Genomic DNA, 25158 nt, shown 5'->3' with positions numbered 1-25158 from the left:
AAAGTGTAACATATCTTTTTAGGGGACACAATTCTACCCACAAAAAGTGTTTTCTAGATAAGGAAGCATTGCTTCTCTTTTCTTCTGGTGTTGAATGTCACTGTTGAGAAGTCTGATGCCAACTTGGCTTCCTTTTCTCTATAAGATACTTGGTCTTTCTGTCTGGCTGCCTACAGCATGATTTCTCTATCTTTAAAGTCCAGTCATTTTACAAAGGCGTGTCGACTGTTCTAAGCCAACACACCCAAGTAAACAGCACGCGCTTTCACACCCAGGTGTAAGCCTTCCTGCATTTCAATAGGAGGTCTGCGTAATCGATCATTTCAATGCTTGTTCAGCAGGGTGCTGTGGTGCCTGCCTGTGCTCCCAGCTACTCGGGAGGCCAGAAGTTCAAGGCCAGCCTGGGCAAGGCAGTGAGATCCCCTGTCCTATGAATGAAAAAGTCAGTACCTGCTCCGATCTGCCGCAGCTTTGCCTGTCGTACGTGTATCCTGGAGCCCTTCACTGGTCTTTCGCAGTCACTTTCTCTCTAATTCTTTTTAATTACTTTCCTCTTTCACTTGCTCGCCTTTTCTTTTTTTACGTGATTTTCGTGGTGTCTGTGCCCTCCTGTTAAGAGTAACGTCATGCCTTCACTGCCCTCGTGTACCTGTAACGTCATGCCTTCACTGCCCTCGTGTACCTGTAACGTCATGCCTTCAGTGCCCTCGTGTACCTGTAACCTCATGCCTTCACTGCCCTCCTGTACCTGTAACGTCATGCCTTCACTGCCCTCGTGTACCTGTAACCTCATGCCTTCACTGCCCTCCTGTACCTGTAACCTCATGCCTTCACTGCCCTCCTATACCAGTAACCTCATGCCTTCACTGCCCTCGTGTTACCTGTAACCTCATGCCTTCACTGCCCTCGTGTTACCTGTAACCTCATGCCTTCACTGCCCTCCTGTACCTGTAACCTCATGCCTTCACTGCCCTTGTGTACCTGTAACCTCATGCCTTCACTGCCCTCGTGTACCTGTAACCTCATGCCTTCACTGCCCTCGTGTACCTGTAACCTCATGCCTTCACTGCCCTCGTGTTACCTGTAACGTCATGCCTTCACTGCCCTCGTGTTACCTGTAACCTCATGCCTTCACTGCCCTCCTGTACCTGTAACCTCATGCCTTCACTGCCCTCGTGTTACCTGTAACCTCATGCCTTCACTGCCCTCCTGTACCTGTAACCTCATGCCTTCACTGCCCTCGTGTACCTGTAACCTCATGCCTTCACTGCCCTCGTGTTACCTGTAACCTCATGCCTTCACTGCCCTCGTGTACCTGTAACCTCATGCCTTCACTGCCCTCGTGTTACCTGTAACCTCATGCCTTCACTGCCCTCGTGTTACCTGTAACGTCATGCCTTCACTGCCCTCGTGTTACCTGTAACGTCATGCCTTCACTGCCCTCGTGTTACCTGTAACGTCATGCCTTCACTGCCCTCGTGTTACCTGTAACCTCATGCCTTCACTGCCCTCCTGTACCTGTAACCTCATGCCTTCACTGCCCTCGTGTTACCTGTAACCTCATGCCTTCACTGCCCTCGTGTACCTGTAACCTCATGCCTTCACTGCCCTCGTGTACCTGTAACCTCATGCCTTCACTGCCCTCGTGTTACCTGTAACGTCATGCCTTCACTGCCCTCGTGTTACCTGTAACGTCATGCCTTCACTGCCCTCGTGTTACCTGTAACCTCATGCCTTCACTGCCCTCCTGTACCTGTAACCTCATGCCTTCACTGCCCTCGTGTTACCTGTAACCTCATGCCTTCACTGCCCTCCTGTACCTGTAACCTCATGCCTTCACTGCCCTCCTGTACCTGTAACCTCATGCCTTCACTGCCCTCCTGTACCTGTAACCTCATGCCTTCACTGCCCTCCTGTACCTGTAACCTCATGCCTTCACTGCCCTCCTGTACCTGTAACCTCATGCCTTCACTGCCCTCCTGTACCTGTAACCTCATGCCTTCACTGCCCTCGTGTTACCTGTAACCTCATGCCTTCACTGCCCTCCTGTACCTGTAACCTCATGCCTTCACTGCCCTCCTGTACCTGTAACCTCATGCCTTCACTGCCCTCCTGTACCTGTAACCTCATGCCTTCACTGCCCTCCTGTACCTGTAACCTCATGCCTTCACTGCCCTCCTGTACCTGTAACCTCATGCCTTCACTGCCCTCCTGTACCTGTAACCTCATGCCTTCACTGCCCTCCTGTACCTGTAACCTCATGCCTTCACTGCCCTCGTGTACCTGTAACCTCATGCCTTCACTGCCCTCGTGTTACCTGTAACCTCATGCCTTCACTGCCCTCGTGTTACCTGTAACCTCATGCCTTCACTGCCCTCGTGTACCTGTAACCTCATGCCTTCACTGCCCTCGTGTACCTGTAACCTCATGCCTTCACTGCCCTCGTGTTACCTGTAACCTCATGCCTTCACTGCCCTCGTGTTACCTGTAACGTCATGCCTTCACTGCCCTCGTGTTACCTGTAACCTCATGCCTTCACTGCCCTCGTGTACCTGTAACCTCATGCCTTCACTGCCCTCGTGTTACCTGTAACCTCATGCCTTCACTGCCCTCGTGTTACCTGTAACCTCATGCCTTCACTGCCCTCGTGTACCTGTAACCTCATGCCTTCACTGCCCTCGTGTTACCTGTAACCTCATGCCTTCACTGCCCTCGTGTACCTGTAACCTCATGCCTTCACTGCCCTCGTGTACCTGTAACCTCATGCCTTCACTGCCCTCGTGTTACCTGTAACGTCATGCCTTCACTGCCCTCGTGTTACCTGTAACGTCATGCCTTCACTGCCCTCGTGTTACCTGTAACCTCATGCCTTCACTGCCCTCCTGTACCTGTAACGTCATGCCTTCACTGCCCTCGTGTTACCTGTAACCTCATGCCTTCACTGCCCTCCTGTACCTGTAACCTCATGCCTTCACTGCCCTCCTGTACCTGTAACCTCATGCCTTCACTGCCCTCCTGTACCTGTAACCTCATGCCTTCACTGCCCTCCTGTACCTGTAACCTCATGCCTTCACTGCCCTCCTGTACCTGTAACCTCATGCCTTCACTGCCCTCGTGTACCTGTAACCTCATGCCTTCACTGCCCTCGTGTTACCTGTAACCTCATGCCTTCACTGCCCTCCTGTACCTGTAACCTCATGCCTTCACTGCCCTCCTGTACCTGTAACCTCATGCCTTCACTGCCCTCCTGTACCTGTAACCTCATGCCTTCACTGCCCTCCTGTACCTGTAACCTCATGCCTTCACTGCCCTCCTGTACCTGTAACCTCATGCCTTCACTGCCCTCCTGTACCTGTAACCTCATGCCTTCACTGCCCTCCTGTACCTGTAACCTCATGCCTTCACTGCCCTCCTGTACCTGTAACCTCATGCCTTCACTGCCCTCCTGTACCTGTAACCTCATGCCTTCACTGCCCTCCTGTACCTGTAACCTCATGCCTTCACTGCCCTCGTGTTACCTGTAACCTCATGCCTTCACTGCCCTCGTGTTACCTGTAACGTCATGCCTTCATTTCTGAGACGGTTTTGTCTGTTTCTCCTGTTTCCTTCCTGAATTCAGCCACTTCCTACCACAGACTCCGCTGCCGTTTGGCCGCCTGGTCCCTGCGTTCTGTCCCTTCAGAGCTGAAGTTCTTGTTGGAATATTAGATCATGCTTTTCATCTGCTTAGTGTCAGTAGTTGTCTGATGAGATTTGTTTATTTGTAGGAAAACAGCACTGCTTTTATTTTTTTCTTTTATTTTTGAGGCTGCGTCTTGCTCTGTCACCCAGGCTGGAGTGCAGTGGTGCAGGCATAACTCACGGCAGCCTTGAACCGCTGCCTGGGCTGGGGCAGTTCTCCTGCCTCTGCCTCCGGAGTAGCTGGGGACCACAGGGGCACGCCACCATGCCTGCCTGGGTTCCTTTTAAAAAATTTTTTTTGAGACGGGGTCTCCCTCTGACGCTCAGGCTGGAGTGCAGTGGTGTAATCTCAGCTCACTGCAACCTCTACCTCCCGGGTTCAAGCGATTCTCCCACCTTAGCCTCCTGAATAGCTGGGACTACAGGCCCACACTATCGTTCCCGGCAAGGTTTCATGACGTTGCTCAGGCTAGTCTCGAACTCCTGGGCTCAAGTGATCTGCCCATCTTGGTCTCTGAAAGTATTGGGACTATAGTCATGAGCCACCATGCGTGGCCTTTTCTTTTCTTCTTTTTCTGATCCAGACTCCAAGAGAGATCTCTTGTATCTCATGCAAGAAAGAATTCCGGGTGAGTTTGTAAAGTGAGAGCAAGTCTATCAGGACAGTAAAGGGATGCAGAGGAACAGGGTCTCCTCCTCTTCCTTTCGAGATCGTATAGAAAAACTTCTGAATGTTGCCATGGCATCTGTAGACCGTCATGGAGCCGGTGGGAGTGTCTTTTAGCAGCTAATGCATTTAATTAGCATATAATGAGCTGGGAGGTGAACCAGAGGTCACTCTAGTGGCCACCTTGGTTTTTATTTTTATTTGTTTGTTTATTTATTTATTTTTTTGAGACGGAGTTTCACTCTTGTTACCCAGGCTGGAGTGCAATGGCGCAACCTCGGCTCACCGCAACCTCCGCCTCCCGGGTTCAGGCAATTCTCCTGCCTCAGCCTCCCGAGTAGCTGGGTTTACAGGCACGCGCCACCATGCCCAGCTAATTTTTTGTATTTTTAGTAGAGACGGGGTTTCACCATGTTGGCCAGGATGGTCTCGATCTCTTGACCTCGTGATCCACCCGCCTCGGCCTCCCAAAGTGCTGGGATTACAGGCTTGAGCCACCGTGCCTGGCCGCCACCTTGGTGTTGGTGGGTTTTGTCCGGCTTCTTCTCAACAGCCTGCTTTATCAGCAGGGTCTTTGTGACCTGTATCTTGTGCTGACCTCCGATCTCATCCTGTGACTAAGAATTCCTAACCTCCTGGGAATGCCGCCCAACAGGTCTCAGCCTCATTTTGTCCAGCTCCCATTCAAGATGGAGTCGCTCTGGTTCCAACGCCTCTGGCACTGGGATTCCAGGCGGGAGCCACTGTGCCCGGCCTGCATTGCTTTTGGAAATGGAGAGCATGCCCATTTTTGTTACTCATCTATTCGGATAGGATGGCTTTTCTGGCCAGGAGGTGCCAGGTCACGGCTCCAATGAGGACCACGTGCTGCCCTGCTGGATACCTCCGCACCGCTCGCTCCTTTTGGCAGCTGAGCCGGCCTCACCTCGGGGTCCTGTGCCTGGGTTGCAGCTGGTGGTGTGTGGGTGCAGAGTGGCGGCGGGCCCCTGAGTGCTGGGTAGGCCAGTGCAGCCGGATTCTGCCTGTAGAGAGTTCTAGAACAGGTCATGCTGATCTGCAGTGAAAAGTCACCTCTGGAGGGGTGCAATGGGGACACACAGGACGTAGCTCAGGTGGTCAGGTTCTTATCTTGGTGGAGTCTGCATTTGTCAACTCCCTGAGTGACACCCCTAAGATCTGTATAGCATGCTGCCTTGAATTGTCACCCCCAAATTCACATGCTGTAGTCTTGACCCCGGTAGCTCAGACTATGCCCAGGCAGAGTCAACAAAAAGGGGAAAATCTTGCCATGTGCTGTGGCTCATGCCTGTAATCCCAACACTTTGGGAGGCTGAGGAGGGTGGATCACCTGAGGTCAGGAGTTCAAGATCAGTCTGGCCAACATAAAACACCATCTCTACTAAAAATACAAAAATTAGCTGGGCATGGTGGTGGACGCCTGTAATTCTAGCTACTCGGGAGGCTGAGGCAGAGAATTGCATGAATCTGGGAGGCGGAGGCTGCAGTGAGCCAAGATCGCTCCACTGTACTCCAGCCTGGGCAACAGAGAAAGACTCTGTATTTAAAAAAAAAAAAAGAACGAGGAAAATCTCCAGCCAGATCCCCAGCTCTGAGCCTGCACCTGCCTTGGGTCCAGGAGGGGCCGAGGTGTGGGAGAAATGTGTTTGGGTTCCTCTGGCAGAGCATGGTCCTCTGTGGAGCCGGCTTCCTGCTGAGCGAGAGGAGCAGTGGGTGCCGTTGGTGCTACCGCCCCCCAAAGCCTTTCGGGGTTTCCTTAGGAAGGGGGTGTGTGTTTCCTCCCAGGCGCAGCTCACCCCCACCTATACGCCCCACGCCTCTCCCTGCCCCAGGCAGCCTCCAAGACTCTCCTTGCCCTAAACTCTCATCTGCCTCCCGGGTCTGTCTTATGTCGCTGGCTGCCCGGGTCAGCCTGGCCTCCCGTTCTCTATCTGTCCCTTTTGCACCCTAGCTCCATCTCTAGGCTTCGGTGCAATGAGGATGCTGCCCACGCTGGAGGCTGGCAGGAGGTTGGGTGTGATGTGAGGCTGTGTTTTGGGCCGTTCTGGAGATGCTGAAAACATTAGTGTGGGTCTGGCTCCTCTTGTAAGGACACCGAGCTCTTCCCTTCCTCTGCGGAAGCAGAACCTTGATCTGCATCTCCGGCTTCCTCCCTGATGCTAAGTGGAGCCCAGCTGCTGAGTTGTGGCGGGTAGGTTAGAGAGACTTCCAGGAAGACGGCTGAAAAAAGAGCTGACTCCGCTGCGACTTCTGCGAGGGCCCCCTTTCTGCCTTGTACTTCTCCAGCTTTCTTCCATCTGTCCTGTGGTCTTGATGGCTGGAGCTCCAGCAGCCACCTCGGACCAGATAAGCTGCTTTCTTGTTTATGCTTCTCTTGATGGGATTGCTCTGTTTATGCAGTGAAACCAAACTGTGGAGTCCTGGTTAGCTGATGGAAACAAGGAAGAGGCTCCCTCCTCTGCACCACTCCCTGGCACACAGGCCCTAGCTGGCAAGATCGGGAACGAGGGTGCGGAGACCCATTGTTCTAAGAAATGGTTAACCACAAGCAACTGCTTGCACAATCTCCTCCTACGGAGACCTCGCTTTGCACGTAGCTACAGCTGCGTGACCCCGTGTGCACGCAGCCTCTCCTGAGTGACCCCGTGTGCACGCAGCCTCTCCGGAGTGACCCCGTGTGCACGCAGCCTCTCCTGAGTGACCCCGTCTGCACGCAGCCTCTCCAGAGTGACCCCGTGTGCACGCAGCCTCTCCTGAGTGACCCTATCAAACTTCCCTCTGCCCCTGCCCCTGAGCAGGTGGTCTCTCTGCCGTGCTGCCCACGGCTCTCTTGCAAGGTGTCCAGACTTTCTCTAATACAGCTGCGTTTCTATACCTGTGACTGTCTTGGTAAATTCTTTTACCACCTGTGACACCGGCTCCAGCCAGTTGTACCTGAAGCGCTATCCACAGTGGGTTCCTTGTTGCTGATGCTCCTCATAACCTTGCTAGGCATCACATATGACCATTCTTTTTTCTTTTTTTAAAGATGGGATTTCACCATGTTGGTCAGGCTGTTCTTGAACTCCCAACCTCAGGTGATCCACCCACGTTGGCCTCCAAAGTGCTTGGATTACAGGCGTGAGCCACCACGCCTGGCCCACATATGACCATTCTTTAACAGAGGGGCAAGCTGAGCTCAGGGAGGTTACAGCACTTGCTCAGGGTCACACAGCTGAGAGGTTGTGGGTAAGCCCAGGCTGCTGGCTTAGAACACCGCCATGGCGTTTCTCAGATCACCTCGCTCAGGGACTCCTGGCGGATCCCCCTGAATCATGGCTGCTCAAGGCCACAGAGGGCCAGCTGGAGGGCTTGTAGACACCCACTGTGGAGTCGGGCTCTGCACCATCGGCTGGCAGGGAGGTCTCGGGAGGAGGATCAGTCCCTGTCCACATTGTGCTTGCACCGACTGAGCAGTCAGCTGTGGGACACCGCGAAACGCAGCAGCTTGTTACTGAGAAGGGAGGACTCAGGGTGGACGTGACCCCTCTGCAGATGCGCTCGGTGACAGCATGGCCTGCCCCGTTGGCTCTTCCCGCTGGGCATTGAAATTGCTCGGCAGCCAGTGGCTTACCTGGGCTCACCTGGGCTTACCTGCATCCAGGGAAGAGCAGCCCGTAGCTGTGCGGCTGCTGAGGACAGGCTGTCTGCGGGGAGAGCCTGGAGCCTGAACAAGTCCAGTGGGTTCAGCCCGATGGCTCCATTCTCCTACAACAGCCAGGGTGCTTTGGAAAGGCTCAGTTGCCCCCTTACCAGGTAGGGATGTGAGGGGGAGAGTGAGCCTTTCCTCTGCCGTCAGTGACCACTTCTCGGCTCTGAAGTCCCCTAAGCCTTGAGTTCTCTATCAGCAGAAAGAGAACGGCGGTGCTCAGGGGCCTGTGTGGAGAGTCCTCTGCTCCCCTCACCTTGAATGTGGCAAGGGCCTGAGGCTCCCTGGGGAAGGCAGGTAGTGTAGACTCTAGATGTGCCCTGCTCCCTCCTCTGCACTGCTCTGCGGCACCACAGACAGCCTGGGGTGCAAAGGATGTACCCCTGAGTGCAGCTTTGAACCAGGGCATTTGAAGCCCTGCAGCCTGGGGGGCAGGCTGCTATTCCCGCTGCAGGGAGGGAGGCGGTCGGAGGTAGAGGCTGCTCCTGTGGCACTCTGGCCTCACTGGAAGAAGGGGAAAGGTTGCACATTCCGTGGCACCTGCTCTGTCTCTGTCCCTGTATTTACATCACTATTCTGAAGGCCCAGAGGTTGGACCTTCGGGGAGTCATGCACAAGCCCCGGATAGGCACATGTGTCACTTCTGGTTTCCTGGTGTGCACAGCCCCTCCTCTCCCTTGTCCTTCTGGACTGTGGCAGTTCACCAGGGACATTGTAGCCACTGCATGAAGTCTCCAGCTGTCTTGGACAATTTTATTCACTCATGTGTGTTGAGAGCTCGTTTTGCGCTAGGGTCCCTGGGGAGAATGCTGGGTTTGCTCATAGTTCCACAGCGAGGGAGCTGCAGACAGGGGCTAGGAGCACACAGAGGAGGCACTGGATGCCCCACAGGGGAAAGATCAGGACTGGAAGGATGTGGGAACTGCCCAAAGCTGCAGAATCCACTGTCAATGGCTGAGCAGGGTGCACAGTGCATGCTGCTGTTTGTTCTGTGGCACCAGCAACCTTGGCACTTCTCCAGGTGTGAAGGACAGCGTGGGAGGGAGCCTGTGGAGCTGTAGGCAGAGTCCAGGCAGCCCCAAGCCTGGGTGGGCTGTAGCTGTCAGAGTGGCAGGAAGTGGACGGGGGAATGGGCCCATGGGGGGACCTGCTTAAGTGGGAGTCAGCCTGGGGGCATCTCAATCCCTCTGATGCCTGGTTTGGCTCCCCAGCACCACTTAGCCCACCCCATTGAGCCTGTCTGTGCCCGGCCTGGCATTGGTGATGCGGGGACTGAGTCAGGCAGGGCCTGAGCCAGAGAGCCATGGGCAGTGTTGGCGATGCATGCCCAGGCTTAAACCAGCAAGGCTGATTCTGAATGTCCGCAAGCTCTCGGCCGCTGGGGCCACATGACTGGGACCCAAGCCTCCTAGCGACACGGGTGAGGCCATTGATCGTCGGCCCTTCTTTCAGGCCACCTGGTTCTCTGTGACTCACTCAGTGTTGGCTGGGTGCTTGGATACATAGCTGAGCAGACAGTCCCTGTGTCCTTAGTCTAGTTGGGGGTACAGGGGTCTGGAGCACATATGAGCCTGGGAAGGAACCGCTTTTTCATGACAGAGCCAAGTGGAAAGCATGCTGTTGCACTGCTCTGGTGGTGGCACTTTACACTTAAGCTGTTCATCTACCTGCTCATGTATTTCTCCACCCATGTACTCACTCACTCAATACCCACCCACCCACTCATCTATGCACCCACCCACTCACCTATCCATCCACCCACCCACCCATCTACCCATCCATCCATCCAACCACCCATCCACCTGTCCACCCACCCACCCATCCACCCATCCACCCATCTACCTGTCCACCCACCCACCCACCCACCCATCCACCCATCCATCCATCCATCCATCCAGTCACCCAGCCACCCATCCACCCACCCACCCACCCACCCACCCATCCACCCATCCACCCATCCATCCAGTCACCCATCCACCCATCTACCTGTCAACCCACCCACCCATCCACCCATCCAACCATCCATCCAGTCACCCATCCACCCATTTACCCACCCACACATCCACTCATCCACACATCTACCCATCCATCCATGCATCCAGCCACCCATCCACCCACCCACACATCCATCCACACACCCACCCATCTGTCCATCCATCAGTTAATTGTCCATGCATCCACCCACCCATCTATCTGTCCATTCCCCATCTGTGCATTCATCTACTTACCCATCCATCCATCCATCCATCCATCCACCATCCACTCATCCATCCATCTACTCATCCATCCATTCAGCTATCCATCCATTCCCCATCTGTGGATTCATCTACTTACCCATCCATCCACATCCAACCATCCATCCATCCATCCACTCATCCATCCATCCACCATCCACCATACATCCATCCACTCATCCATCCATCCACCATCCATCCATCCACCATCCACTCATCCATCCATCCACCCATCTACTCATCCATCCATCCATCCGTCCACCATACATCCATCCATTCATCCATCCATCCACCAGCCAACCACCCATCCACCCACCCACACATCCATCCACGCACCCACCCATCTGTCCATCCATCACTTGTTTGTCCATGCATCCACCCATCTATCTATCCATCCATTCCCCATCTGTGCATTCATCTACTTACCCATCCATCCACATCCAACCATCCATCCATCCATCCATCAATCCATCCATCCACTCATCCATCCATCCACCATCCATCCATCCATCAATCCATCCATCCACTCATCCATCCATCCACCATCCAACCATCCATCCATCCATCTATCCATCAACCCATCCATCCATCCATCCACTCATCCATCCATTCATCCATCATCCAACCATCCATCCATCCACTCATCCATCCATCCATCTATTCATCCATCCATCCACTCATCCATCCACCATCCATCCACTCATGCATCCATCCATCCATCTACTCATCCATCCCCCCATCCATCCACTCATCCATCCACCATCCAACCATCCATCCATCCATCCATCCACTCATCCATCCATCCATCTATCCATCTACTCATCCATCCATCCATCCACTCATCCATCCACCATCCATCCATCCAGTCATCCATCCATCCACCCACCCATTTGCCCACCCACCCATCTACCCACATATCCATCCACCCATCCACCCACTTGTTTATCTGCCAATCCCCCTACCTGTCCATCCACCCACCTGCCTCGTCCCTCTGTCTGAAGGTCATTTGCAGAACAGCTGCAAAGCAGGGGACTGGGGACCCAGTGGTTACTCAGGACAGCCATGGACACTGTGCTCTAGGGTGTGCTTCCTGGCGGGCAGGAGCAGCAAACAGGACGCTTTTCATATAGTGGCATCTACTGTAAAGGAGAGAAAAGAGTTGAAGAGTCACTGCGGTCCCCTGGGTCCCTTTTCCATTCTGAGTTCTGAGCCTGCCGAGAGGTAAGGCACAAAGGCAGGTTACTAGAAACCCGTAACCCCTCTATTATCAGGGCCAACCCCTCCATCAGGACCAACCTCTCCATCAGGTTGTAAGCCAAAAAGTATCTGAGACAGGTCTCAACAAGTTTAGAAAACATACTTTGCCACAGTGAAGCAGGGGCCCGTGACAAAGCCTCAGGAGGTCCTGATGACTTGTGCCCAAGGTGGTCGGGGTACAGCTTGCTTTTATTCATTTTAGGGAGACACAGGACGTCAGTCAGTGTGTGTAAGATGTACATTTGTTTGGTCTGGTATGGCAGGACAGCTGGACAGCTTGCAGGGTGGGGTGGCGGCGGCTTCCAGGTTGTAAGTAGATAAGAGACAAAGGTTGTATTATTTTGAGCCCTGATCAGCCTCCCCCGGATACACAATTCAGTCTGGCTCAGGGAATCTGCATTTTTACACCAACAATAGGACAGAGGAAGCCATCAGACATGCATTTGTCTCAGGGGGGCAGGGGGATGGCCTTGGGTTCTGTCTGTCGTTCATTCCTGAGGAATTTCCTTGTGGACAAACCATGAGGGAGGCAGCGTCTCCGCAGCCATCTCATTTGGGGGGAATGGGAGGCGGGTTTGCCCGAGCAGTTGCCAGCTTCTCTCTTCCCTTGGCGTGGTGATTTTGGGGCCCGAGATTGACTTTCCCTTCACAGGGAGAAGGAAGTTTAGTGCCAGGACCCGGGAGACTTTCAGGGTCAGGAAAGTGGTTTTATTTCTTCTAAAATCAGAATAGACACGGTGCAGTCATCTTTCTACCCACGCAGCTGTGAAATCTCATTTCTAATGCTTTAGCTCGGAGGAGGGGGCCCACAGAGGATGTGGTGCCAGGCTGCCCGTTACTCCCAATGGAGGCTGGTCAGAGGACACGCTCAGTGCGAAGGCCAAGGGGGCCTTTCCCGAACCCCAGAGTGGGAGGGGCTGCCTGCCCAAAGGTGCGGCCCAGTCTGGCCTCCAGGGAGCCCCCGCCTGCCCAGCAGAGAGGCCAAGTGCAGACCAAGTGCAGAGTGAGCCCAGCCTGCCCTGCAGACCCCGCCCGGATTTGCCAGCCCCTCCCTGCGTGGGGGTGGGTGACTAACAGTAGGTGAGAGGCAGGGGTTGCAGAAGTTGGTTTTCTTCTTGTGGAAGGAGGCTTGGGAGCTGGGGAGGACGCCCCCACCTTCCCTGGCCTTTTTTGGCCTGCCCCAGGGCCTTGTCCTCACGCCTGTGGTAAGCTGTGGGGCCTCCCCTAGGGAGAGCACTGTCAGCTCCCTTCATGAAGCCACTCCTGGAATGCAGGGGGCTGTTCGGGTTCACCTCCAGTGAAACCGCCTTTGCAAAATTTATTACTGAAGAAATGATGACAGTGAAAGAGATCAGACCTGACCGACTCCATCTTGCTTCTAACCTTTCAGCTGCCCTTGTTCGTTCCTGGGCGTAGGCTCAATTAACTTTGGGAAGGAATTCCATTCAAGGGTTGACTCTAAAACGAAATTGATAACAGCCCTTTCCTGAATAGACCCCCTTCTTGCCTGGCGACCGGTCTGCCTTTGCAAGACAAGCAAATCAGCTACAAGATTAGAAATCTCCCCAGATTGCTCCTGGGGTTAACATCACTATTGAAAAACCTAAGATCAGTGCTTGGGATTTTCTGCAGACCCTCACTGTGGATCAGCCAACAGCCCCCAGACCGGGAATCTGGCTCAGGCAGTTCCGCCATCCCACCCAGGAGCAGAAGACAGCGAGAAAAACTCACTTCAACCCGCTGTGATTCCATCTCCAACCTAGCCTGTCAGCATGCCCCATGTCCCAAGCCCCTACCTGGCAAATTATCTTTAAAAACTCCGATCCCTTAATGCTCAAGAAGACTGATTCAAGTAATAATAAAACTCTGGTTTCCCGCATCACGGCTCTGCTTGAATTACTCTTTCTCCATTGCAATTCCCCTGTCTTGATAAATGGGCTTTGTCTAGGCAGGTGGCAAGGTGAACAGGTTGGTTGTTTACACCAGGATTCATGAAACCCACCCACGGCTGCTTTGTGCCCAAGCTGGAACTCACACCTTCCAGCCCCCTTCCATGGTGTCCAGGTGCACGGTCACGTGACACTGCCGCTCTGCCGTGGCAGTGGAAGACTGTGACACGCAGCAGCTGGAATGTGGGGGCTCTTCCATCCCTGCGTGACTTGAGGGAAGACATCTGCCACTCAAATGCAAATTACAGTGCGTAGACCTTAAAGTGAAAATGCATTTTCTTGCCCTCGCCAAAGCCAAAGCTCAAAATTTTGACTTTCAGCTGAAAGTCCCATCTGGGATTCAATTACTCTCCCCTGAGTCACAGCCAAAGGGGCTGGCAAGGGGAGTAGGGGGGAGCTGGGGGCTACACAGGCGCTCTCTCTCCTCAGGAGGCCCGGAGTGCAGGTGAGGGGTTCGCCGCTCTGCACCCCTGTAGTCACCCTTCTTCCAGGGGCCCCATGGCTGGCCGAGCGGTCCTGATGTTTCCCAGACACCCTTGCAGGGGGCTCCTGCTGTGGGGAGGGCGGTTTTTCCCTGAGTGTGGGTGACTTGTAGGTGGCAGCTTTTCCCTGCATGTGTGTGACTTGTAGGTGGCAGCTTTTCCCTGCATGTGTGTGACTTGTAGGTGGCAGCTTTTCCCTGCATGTGTGTGACTTGTAGGTGGTAGCTTTTCCCTGAGTGTGGGTGACTTGTAGGTGGCAGCTTTTCCCTGAGTGTGGGTGACTTGTAGGTGGCAGCTTTTCCCTGCATGTGTGTGACTTGTAGGTGGCAGCTTTTCCCTGAGTGTGGGTGACTTGTAGGTGGCAGCTTTTCCCTGCATGTGTGTGACTTGTAGGTGGCAGCTTTTCCCTGAGTGTGGGTGACTTGTAGGTGGCAGCTTTTCCCTGCATGTGTGTGACTTGTAGGTGGCAGCTTTTCCCTGCATGTGTGTGACTTGTAGGTGGTAGCTTTTCCCTGCATGTGTGTGACTTGTAGGTGGCAGCTTTTCCCTGCATGTGTGTGACTTGTAGGTGGTAGCTTTTCCCTGCATGTGTGTGACTTGTAAGGTGGCAGCTTTTCCCTGCATGTGTGTGACTTGTAAGGTGGCAAGGCTGCGTTCCCTGGACCCCTCTCCACGAGGATTCTTTGAGACCCAGGTTTCCAATGCCTTTCTCCAGAAAGGATTCGCCTTTGCTTCTGCTTCTGAGGTGGGCCTGGGACTGGAATTTCCTGGGTGACCTTTTTCTGCTTTTCCCACTGCTTCCAGAGCCCAGGTGACACGCCCACCGTCTTCCCCCCGGTTGGGCCTCCCCAGGCCGTCTGTGGAGCAGCAGCCTCCTCGGTCCTCCTGTGGGCAGGTCTCCCGTGGGCAGGCCTCACGTCCCTCCAGCCCCCTGTGTGCGCAGCTCACTCCAGCCAACAGGAGAAACCCAGAAATTCCAGAGAAGCGGGTAAAATCCATGGACAGACAAATGGCTCTGAAGTACAGGGAACGAGGCTTGTAACACGAGCTGCTCGGAGATGCGGTTTCTCACGTCTCAGACTGGCAGCAATTCAAACCCTGACTGCACCCGCTGGAGGAGGCCGTGGGAAACCAACTTCTCAGAGGCTGGGCGGGAATTGTCCTTCCCCAGGGGGAGCAGAAGGTGGCGGTAGCTAACAAAATGACTTGGCTTTGCCCCTGGACCAGCGATCCCATTTCTAGGAATCTCCCCCAAGGCGACACCTCTGCAGACTGGGAACTGTACTTGCTGATGGAGGCGGCACAGCCTCCTTTGTCACAGTGAGATTCTGAGAGCCCCTGGGTGCTCATCCACCAGGCAGGTGTGCACACGGGAACAGCCACAGCTAGGGGCATCAAGTGGCCATGAGGAGCCCTGGGAGACCTGAGGAGCCGGAGCTTGGCGAGTACAGACCGGCTGGTCAGTGGTGTGGGCGCAGCGCTGAGGGCATCTGCAGGAGGGTGAGAAGGGGCAGGTAAGGGGACATGCACACACACCACACACATACATGTAAACCACACACAGAATCACACACATCAGACACACCACACACACACATGTAAACCATACACAGAAATCATACACGCCACACACACACATAAGCCACACATACAATTACACACAGCACACACCCCACACATGCACATATAAACCACACACAATCACACACCACACACACGTAGACCACACACACCACATATGCACATGTAAACCAGATGCAAATCATACACAGCACACACATGTAAACTACACACAAATCATACACACCACACACACATAAACCACACATACAGTCACACACACCATGCACCCCACACATGTGCATATAAACTACATGCAATCACACAGGCCACACACACATGTAAACCAGACACAAATCATACACACCACACACACTACACACGTAAACCACCTGTATAAATCACACACATCAGACACACAACACATGCCCACACACAATCACGCACACCACACACACATGTAGACCACACACAAATCACACACATCACACATGCCACGCACACATAAACCACAGCACACACCACACATGCACATGTAAGGCACACACACAAACCACACACGTGCACACACACCACACATGTAAACTATGCATGCATAAATCACACATTTTCTCACTACACACACGTAAACTGCACACAGAAATCACACAGGCAGACACACTACACATGTAAATTACACATACACATAAACTACACATACAACCTATACACACAAATCACACATGCACTATGCACACACATATAAACTACACATTATACACACACATAAACTACACACACAAATCACCCATGTGCACACATCGCACATACCACACATGTGCATATGAACCACACACACATAAACTACATACACAAACTATTCCCACATTTATAAACCACACACACAAACTACACACACGTAAACTACACACCAAACTATACATACACATAAACCACATACACAAACTACACACATGTAAACTACACACAAACTACACACACATACATATAAACCACACACAGACTACACACATGTAAGCTACATGTACAAACTATACACATGCACATAAACTACAGACACAAACTGTACACACAATATAAACCACACACACAGAAACGACACACACATAAATGACACATGCAAGCTACATACGCGTAAACTGTACACACACACATGTAAGCATGGGGCGGGGGGGCGGGGAAGAGAAAGGGAGAGAGATTGTCTGAATGAAGGAACCCAGGAAGAAAAACCCAGAAGCGGTGAGTGTGTTTACCCCCAGGTAGGAGGGCCGGGGGGAGAGGACGGGGAGGACTCAGAGGGTCCTCTGCATATTTTTTGAGTTTTGAATCATAAATGTTTTCATGTCAGAAAAGAAATTAAATCAATAAGCACAAAAAAGTCGAACACTGAATTTGAGCAGAAATCAATGAACCTAAAATAACTGACAGCAACACCAGACGGAAGAAAGAGTGGACGCAGCTTTTGAAGGGGCCTCTGTCAGTGGGGACGGGCGGCTCTGAGTGGCAGGGGGGATGGGCCGCTCTGCGTGGCAGGCCCGTTTTTGTCCCAGCAGTGGCACTGCTGCTGTCAGCTGAAACCACTGTCTGTGGATGAAGGGTGGGCCATCCCCGGCAGCCTGGTGGTCTTCCGTGGAACCAGGCCTCTTTCTCTTGCTGGGAGGTGGGAGATACAGATGTGGAACAGGGGCGAAGAAGGTTCCTGGGGGCTTGTGCTTGGATCAGAAGTGGCAACAATAATTCCTAATTCCAAAAAAATCCATTTTCTATCTCTAACCACTGAAAGAAGCTAACATCGGTGCCACCCCAGCACACCGGCCCCACCGGTGCTTTCCCAAGCTGTGCCGCACGGTGGGGCCAGGACTCCTGAGAAGACTGGAGTCCAGATCTGGGCCGAGGTGGTCACAGGATGAGCCAGAGCATGGATCGCATTGTGCCAGGAGGGCAGATGCATTTGAGGACAGACAGGATGCCTCAAGAGGACACGGGGGCTGGGCGGAAGGGGCTGTGGCAGCCAAATTTGGGACATAGGATGAAGAGCATCAGATGAACAGTATCTGTGGCCCACGGCGGCCCTAGAAGGAGGGACCACTTCCTCCCAGAACGATCCAGCCAATGTGGAAGAGGTGATGGTTTTGAAAGCCCCCCTTTGTGCCATCCCCGTGGAATCAACGCATTCAGGTGAAGATCAGCAGCGCATGCTGAAGTTGGCTCAATAGCATCCCCAAGGGGTGTGCCTGTCCTAAGCCCCAGAACCTGCTGTCACAGGTCACCTTGTACGGCAAGAGGGGCTTTGCAGATGTGGCTAATGAGGGACCTGGAGATGGGGAGGCTACCCTGTATTATCCAGCTGGGCCCTGGGGGTCTTCAGGGTGCTTATAAGAAGGAGGCAGGAGGGTCAGGTCTGAGGAGGCGATGCAGGGACTGATGCTCAGTTTGGAGGGATGGACTTTGGAAATGGGGAAAGGGCCACATGTGTGCCCAGGAACGCAGGCAGAAGGAACGCAGCCCCGCTGACACCGGCCTAGGCCCGGCGTGACCCATTTTAGACTTCCTGTCTACAGAGTGGGGAGAGAACACACTTGTGCTGTTCATGGTAACCTGTTGCAGCAGCTGCAGGCGCTAAAGCCACTGAGTCAAGGGCTGTTGGGACCAGGACACTCAAGCTCCTAGGACCACCAGTTACAAAGGGGAGGGGGACTTATGGCGGGGGCGGTTGGTGGCATTCTTCCCCGGCCATGCGATGTGGCATCACCTGTGAGGGACAGCTGACATGTCCCTGCTGTGACGGGCAGGGGACAGCATCTCCTGTAAGTGTTGCTGCCCCAAAACGCCACACCCGCATTTCACGCTGGTCCAGTCTGGGTTATGCTGCGTCCTGCCGCAGAGCGGGTCGGACCCTGGAAGTGGTGCTGTCACTGAAGGAAACGAGCTTGTCCAGCCGGCGCGGCGGCTCACACCTGTGATCCCAGCACTTTGGGAGGTCGAGGTGGGCAGATCACTGGAGGTTGGGAGTTCAAGACCAGCCATGGCAACATGGTGAAACCCCGTCTCTCCTTAGAAACATACAAAAATTAGCTGGGCACAGTGGTCGTGGCCGTAGTCCCAGTGACTTGGGAGGCTGAGGCAGGAGAATCGCTTGAGCCCAGGAGGCGGAGGTTGCAGTGAGCCCAGATCGCGCCATTGCACTCCAGCCTGGTGACAGAGCAAGACATCGTCTCAAACAAACAAAAAGCTCGTCTGGTGTGAACAGCAGCGGAGAGCCCCACCCGCGCCTGCAATGCGTGTTCCTCCGCGAGTTCTGTACCTCATGTGTGTATATGTGGCTGGACAGGACCAATTTGGAGAATTGGGACATCTTGAGTACTGCTGCACCCAGGGGTCCTTATCGTGCCAGTGTTAACAATGATTTACCATGCAGCAAAGCTAGAGGTGTGTGTGTCTCTGTGTCTGTGCCTGCGCCATGGCCGGGGGGGTGAGGGAGGAGGCAGGCGTGCACAGGCATCCTGGTCCTGTTCTTGCCAGGGCATTCTGATTGCCTCTCTTCTGTGTGCGCTCTGTGAGCCCCTCGCCAAGTCCCTCACCAGCATGGCATGGTGGTGCACCATCCTCTCTGCCTGCTGTTCCCACGATCAGGATGATTCCTCTTCTGCGCTGCTCGGTCTCGCTCTGTTGCTCAGGCTGGAGTGTAGTGGCACCAGCTCAGCTCACTGCAGCTTCGACTTCCTGAGCTCGAGCCATTCGCCGCCTCCACCTCCCAAGTAGCTGGGATTACAGGTGCAGCCACCACGCCTGGCTAATGTTTGATTTTTATAGAGATGGGGCTTCGCCATGCTGCCCAGGCTGCTCTCAAACTCCTGCCCTCTAGTGATCCTTCCACCTCTGCCTTCCAAAGTGCTGGTATTAAAGGCATGAGCCACCTTGGCTGGCCTTCTACTTCACTCTTGTTGAGAAGTAGGGAAATAGAAACTCACGGCACCATCTTTTTCCAGTTTAGAGGCCCAGCTGGGTGACGAATGGAAGCATGCCTGTGTTGCCATGTGGACCTCCTGTGTGCACGGACGGACAGAAGCAGAACCTGGAGCCCGCACCCCATCCTGGAGGCGTGGGGGCTGCTGCGCCTGCATCTCTGTGGGGACGAGGCTCTCACACTCAGCATCGGCCTCCAGGGCACATAGAGACCTGAAGAAGAGCAGTCGGGACTCCCAGCTCTGGCTGCATCAAACCCCTCGAAGCTGGGCGGCTTACAACACTGACTCTCCTGCTGAGCTGACGCTTCTTGGATGAGGTGGCGGCTTCCCTGGCTGGTGGCAGTCTCCGTGGTCAGCCGGTGGACGTTCTAGATGGTCTAACTTCCCTGTTTGGTGCTGGGCTTGATGTCAGCTGGAGAGATGGGGATGACCGGGCTGGTGTCACCTCCCAGAGCCCCAACACCACCACATGGAGGTGTCCCAGTTTCCCATTAGCAAGGGGGAGCCAGCCCCAGGACACGGTCAGAGGTGGTACCCTGAGAAACATGGCAGTGCCTGCAGCTTTGCACAAAGCAGATCCCTTCCCAGGGCCTCTCCGGGCCCATGTGTGGTCTTGTCCCTGCTGCCCCCTGCCTGTTGCCCACCTCTTGAGGAAGAGAGGCCTGTGTCCTGTGCCTGTGCTCAGTTGGTGAGCCCCATGGCCAGTGACCGGCCCGCATGGGCTGGTGGGGCGTGATCCCCTCTGCCTGCTTCTCCAGACTCCGTAGCACTGCAGGCTGCACAGCCAGGCTCCTGCCAAGGAAGGAGAAAGAGCAGCTACCCCCCGGCAGGGCCCCTGAGTGATATGGAAAGGTGTGCAGGGTGTGCACACAGGGTGTGTGTGGGGTGTACAGGGTGTGCACACAGGGTGTGTGTGGGGTGTGCAGGGTGTGCACACAGCGTGTGTGTGGGGTGTACAGGTTGTGCACACAGGGTGTGTGTGGGGTGTACAGGGTGTGCACACAGGGTGTGTGTGGGGTGTACAGGGTGTGCACACAGTGTGTGTGTGGGGTGTGCACACAGTGTGTGTGGGGGGTGTGCAGGGTGTGCACACAGTGTGTGTGTGGGGTGTGCAGGGTGTGCACACAGTGTGTGTGTGGGGTGTGTAGGGTGTGCACACAATGTGTGTGTGGGGTGGGGGACTTGCTGCTTCCCCCGATCACACACCCTCTCACCTGTCAATGACGCGTTTGCTGTGTGCCAGTGCAACTGTGGGCTCCGGGCTGGGCAGTGCCTGGGACGGGGACATCCAGTGTGGAGGGCATCTGCCCACAGCTCATGGGGCTTGCCTGGTGCGCCTCCAGTGCAGAAGGCCAGGACCTGCCTCGGCCTCCCAGGGCCCAGGGGCCTCTGCCTGGCCTCCTCGCTTCCTCGAGGTCTCATGCTCCCCAGCTTTCCTGGCTTCGGTGCTGCCACTCAGGGTTGGGTGTTTCCCTCCATTAAAAAGTCTCCTCATGGGAGGCCGAGGCGGGTGGATCACAAGGTCAAGAGATCGAGACCATACTGGTTAACACGGTGAAACCCCGTCTCTACTAAAAATACAAAAAATTAGCTGGGCATGGTGGCACGTGCCTGTAATCCCAGCTACTCGGGAGGCTGAGGCAGGAGAATTGCCTGAACCCAGGAGGTGGAGGCTGGGTGAGCCGAGATCGTGCCATCGCACTCCAGCCTGGGTAACAAGAGCGAAACTCCGTCTCAAAAAAGGAAAAAAAAAAAGTCTCCTCGAAGGTTGAATCCCGCTTTGGTGCCTGCTCTGCAGAGGACATGAAAAGGAGAGTGAGAAGGGCTGTGGGGTGGGAGAAGGGCTGTGGGGTGCGAGAAGGGTGTGACGCGTCCCTCTGCTCACCACTCAGTCACCCCATGCCTGGGCGGCCTCGGCCCTGGCCTCCCTCCTAACCCCAGCGCAGAGCACCGGAGAGTCCAGCGGCCGCCTCTGTGTTTGATTTCTCTTCCGTCTGCCTTTGGAGTTTAACTCTGCAGGGCCCGTGTCCCACTCACGGCTGCATCCTGTGAGCCCAGACGGAGCCTGCAAGGATGGGGGAATGCTTGGTGGGGGAACAAGTGACCGAATGGATGACAATGCCAGCGGGTGCCTGGGGCAGGGAGAGGGAATGACTGTTTTTGGGACAGTGGCCAGGGAAGGCTGCTCGTGAGGGGGCTGTGTCCATTCTGAGGCTCCTGTCCAGGTGAGTGAACAGGGGAACAGAAAACCAAACATCGCATGTGCTCAGGAGCTGCACACTGAGTACAGGTGGACACACGGAGGGGACAGCAGACAGTGGCCCTCTTGAGGGTGGAGGTGGGGATGGAAAAACCGCCTGTCAGTATATGCTCTCAGTACCTGGGTGATGAAACAAAGTGCACGCCAAGCCCCCGTGACATGCAGTTTACCCATGTAACAAACCTGCACGTGCGTACCCCAGAGCCTCAAATAAAACTCGGAAGGAACAAGAAAAAAGGAAGCAACAAACCAACAAAATCTGAGACTCCCTGAAGGTGAGAACGAGCTGCGAGGGGCCACGGGGGCCTGCGGTGGGAGCTGATGTGGCTGGCTCACTGCGTGGAAGGCCGCTCGACAGGCTGGACGCAGGCCACAGGGGAGCATGCCGTGGGAAGGTCCGGGAGACAGGGTTTGGGAGGCCAGGTGAGGTGTGGGCACAGCCAGGGAGAAACCGGGTGACCCGAGATGCAGAGGAACCCGCAGTGCAGTGGCCCAGCAGCAGCCACGTTTGCACCACACTCCCATAAACTCGACCAAGGAGGAAGCGCCCAGCCTGATGGGTCCTGACATTTATTACTCGCTGCACAGCATGTTCTCATCCCCCTCTGTGCCCCCCAAGTCTCGTGGGTGCAAACAGAGCAGGTTTGTGTCAGCTCAGGAAACCCTCCATCTCCTAAGGGAATGGCTAGGATCCCACCCAGTCTTTGCTGTAGGGAAGACGGTGTCCTCTTGCCCTGGAAGATAAGCCAACGTCTGTGGGAGTTGGGTGGGGGAACACAGTTTATTCCCCAGGAATGTGGGCAAATCTACAGACACAGGAGGGAGGTTTTGCTCTCTGGGACGCCTCCAGAGGGCTCTGGCTTGCAAGGCTCTCATGCAAACTTCCTTCCAGGGCTTTGGGCTTGGAAAAAGGTGAAGGAAAGCCAGAATTCTGGAGGGCGGCCTCCTGGGCATGGGGGTGCCGGGCAGGTGGAGGGAGACGTGTGGAATCTTCTGATCTCCAGGCAGCTGTGCCGGGCCCCTGTCAGTCAAGGAGTTCAGGCGGGATGGAGGAGTAGCTCAGGGATTTCCCGCAGAAGGGGTTTGATGCCGAGAATGAGCTGGACCCCGGGACCTGGAGCGGCACCTCTGCTCTGTCTGTGGCAAGTGCTCTGGGGGGACACCGCCCTCAACTGTGGCCCCCAGCACCAGCCCTCGGGGCTTTTCTAGGCTTCTGGGATGCTGCCTCTCTTCCAGTGCCTTCAGGAAAGGCCGGGGAGCGGGGCCTCAATGGATGGCATCCGCCTCCTGCTGGAACAGTGCGTCGTGTTCCGCCCTGCGGGGGCGCCTGACCCCAGGACAAGCATCCCCACCCGCAGGTGCTGGCCCTTTACAGCTCACAGAGCCCTTTGACCTCCCCGGCCTGGGCTGACCCACTCAGCGTCCCCAGGGGAAGACGCTGGTGCTGCCTTCAGGAGGGAAACCAGAGGTCGGGGAAGTGCAGCAGCGTCTCCAAGGTGGCCGAGCTGTCTGGCCCTCACTGGTGAATCCTGCGCAGCCCCTCCTGTCACTGCCACCCACTACTCTCCCCGGAGGTCTGCGTGCCCTCTGTTCCCTCCTGAGCATGGCTGTGCCCATCCTGTCCCTGGCAGGGCCTGGCGCCCACTGGCCCTCCCTGATGGGAGGGGGTGTTGGAGCTAACAGAGGAGGCAGAGTGAGCTGTCCCCTGGGACCCATGGCTTCATGACTCTGGGGTTGACGCCTGGGGCACAGAGTCCCTGTCCTCTGCTTGGAGAGACGGTCATCCCTTTTCATGCTGACTGGCCCCAGGCCAGGATCCGCTCTTTCAGACCCAAAGAGGGGCAAGGCCTGCAGTTAAAGCTGGGCTGGGGCTCAGGAGGGGAGATGGGTGGGAGGGCGAGAGAAAGAGAAAGAGAAAGAGAAGGAGGAGAGGAAGGTGGGGAGGAGGCGGAGACTCAGGCATCCACAGCATTGCTGTGGCACTCTGGCCCTCAGTTTCCCCATCGGTAAGTGAAGACACGAGGTCAGGTGGCCCAGGCCCCTCCCAGGTCTGAGGCCTGCGTGTCAGGCTGTCTGTGTTCGGGGGAGGCTGGGACGGCAGCTCCCGGCCGCGGGCTTGGCCTCCATCTGCTCCCTTCATCCATTCACCCTGTGAAGCCTCTCCCGTCCCTTCATGCAGGTGGCCTCTCGGGGACACCATCAGGACCCAGATTCGGGCAGCTCAGTGGGGACTGTGCGTGAGGCTCTGGGTGGGGCCTGACCTCGGTCTCGGCTGTGTCCAGTCCTGGCCCTGGGACCCTGGGTGAGCTGAGGTAACCCTGTTTCCTGGTCTGTGACCCCCGGCTCTGTCCTCGCCCTGTCGTGGCACAGGGTTGAGGGTGTCGGGGTTGAGGGGTGGCGGCTTTCCTGGCCTCCCGAGGGCCTCCCGGGGTTAAAGTCTTTATCCCGAGACTGAGAGCAGGGCCGGGAGGAGGCTCAGCCCCTGTGGCCCTTCTCCTCCATCTCCACGGCTGAGTCCTGATTTACAGCCAGAAGGGCAGATGGAGGCGTCTGGTGTGTAAACAGCCTTGCTGGGCCGTGTCCTGGGTGTCCTCCCTCTGTGAGGCCACAGCAGGGCGCCTTCCCAAAGCCCCCTGGACAGGGGCAGCAGGGTCTGTGGGGGAGCCTGCCCTGGTGTCACTGAGGCCCCTAGGTCCCTGACACATTGACCAGGGAGTGTTTCCGGGCCATTTCTGCTGGAGAGGAGCAGAGGCCGGGCTGCTGTGCTGGGAGGCGCGTGTTGGACCCGGGAACACAGTGGGGACCCCAGGGAGGGAGAGCGGGTGTTTGTTCCCTGGCCCTGCCTGGTGGCCCTGGCAGCAGTCCTGACTGTGGGGAAGGCTGCTTTTCAGTGGCTGCCCCAGGGTCCTTGCTGTGCCCTCGGTCCCTGCTCTCTTTCCTGGTTATTGAAGTGACCCAGCTCCTGTCGCTATCCCGGGCCCCCACCTCCCCTGAGACAAACTCTGTTCAGGCCAGACAGCCTCGAGGGACCCACTTCAGTCTATTTGTGGCAGAAAAGGTTAGCTGGCTCCTGGGAAATGTCAGGGGATAAGTCAGAGCTGGCCAGCGGCGAGGCCTGGTGACGCCCTGTCATTTTATGACTCTCTTTCCTTAATCAGTCGAGGAGAAAAACAAGCAATGAAGGATTTTCCATGGCAGCCACCAGCAGGCAGTGTGAGCATGTTTTAAGAGGAGGGGTGTGGTCAGAGGCTGCTGACCCTGGCCCAGGAGTGTCCTGGAGTGTGAATCCCAGGCCCCGGGCTTGGGCTGGGCCCCTGGAGCAGGCACAGCTAATCTGCCCAGTCTACTCCTTCACACTCACGGAGCAGATGGGGAAACATCTTGTGCCCAGAGA

The sequence above is a fragment of the Callithrix jacchus genome, chromosome 3 (assembly GCF_049354715.1).
Source record: "Callithrix jacchus isolate 240 chromosome 3, calJac240_pri, whole genome shotgun sequence".
NCBI classification, from domain to species: Eukaryota; Metazoa; Chordata; class Mammalia; order Primates; family Cebidae; genus Callithrix; species Callithrix jacchus.
This window is presented reverse-complemented; position numbering follows the sequence as displayed.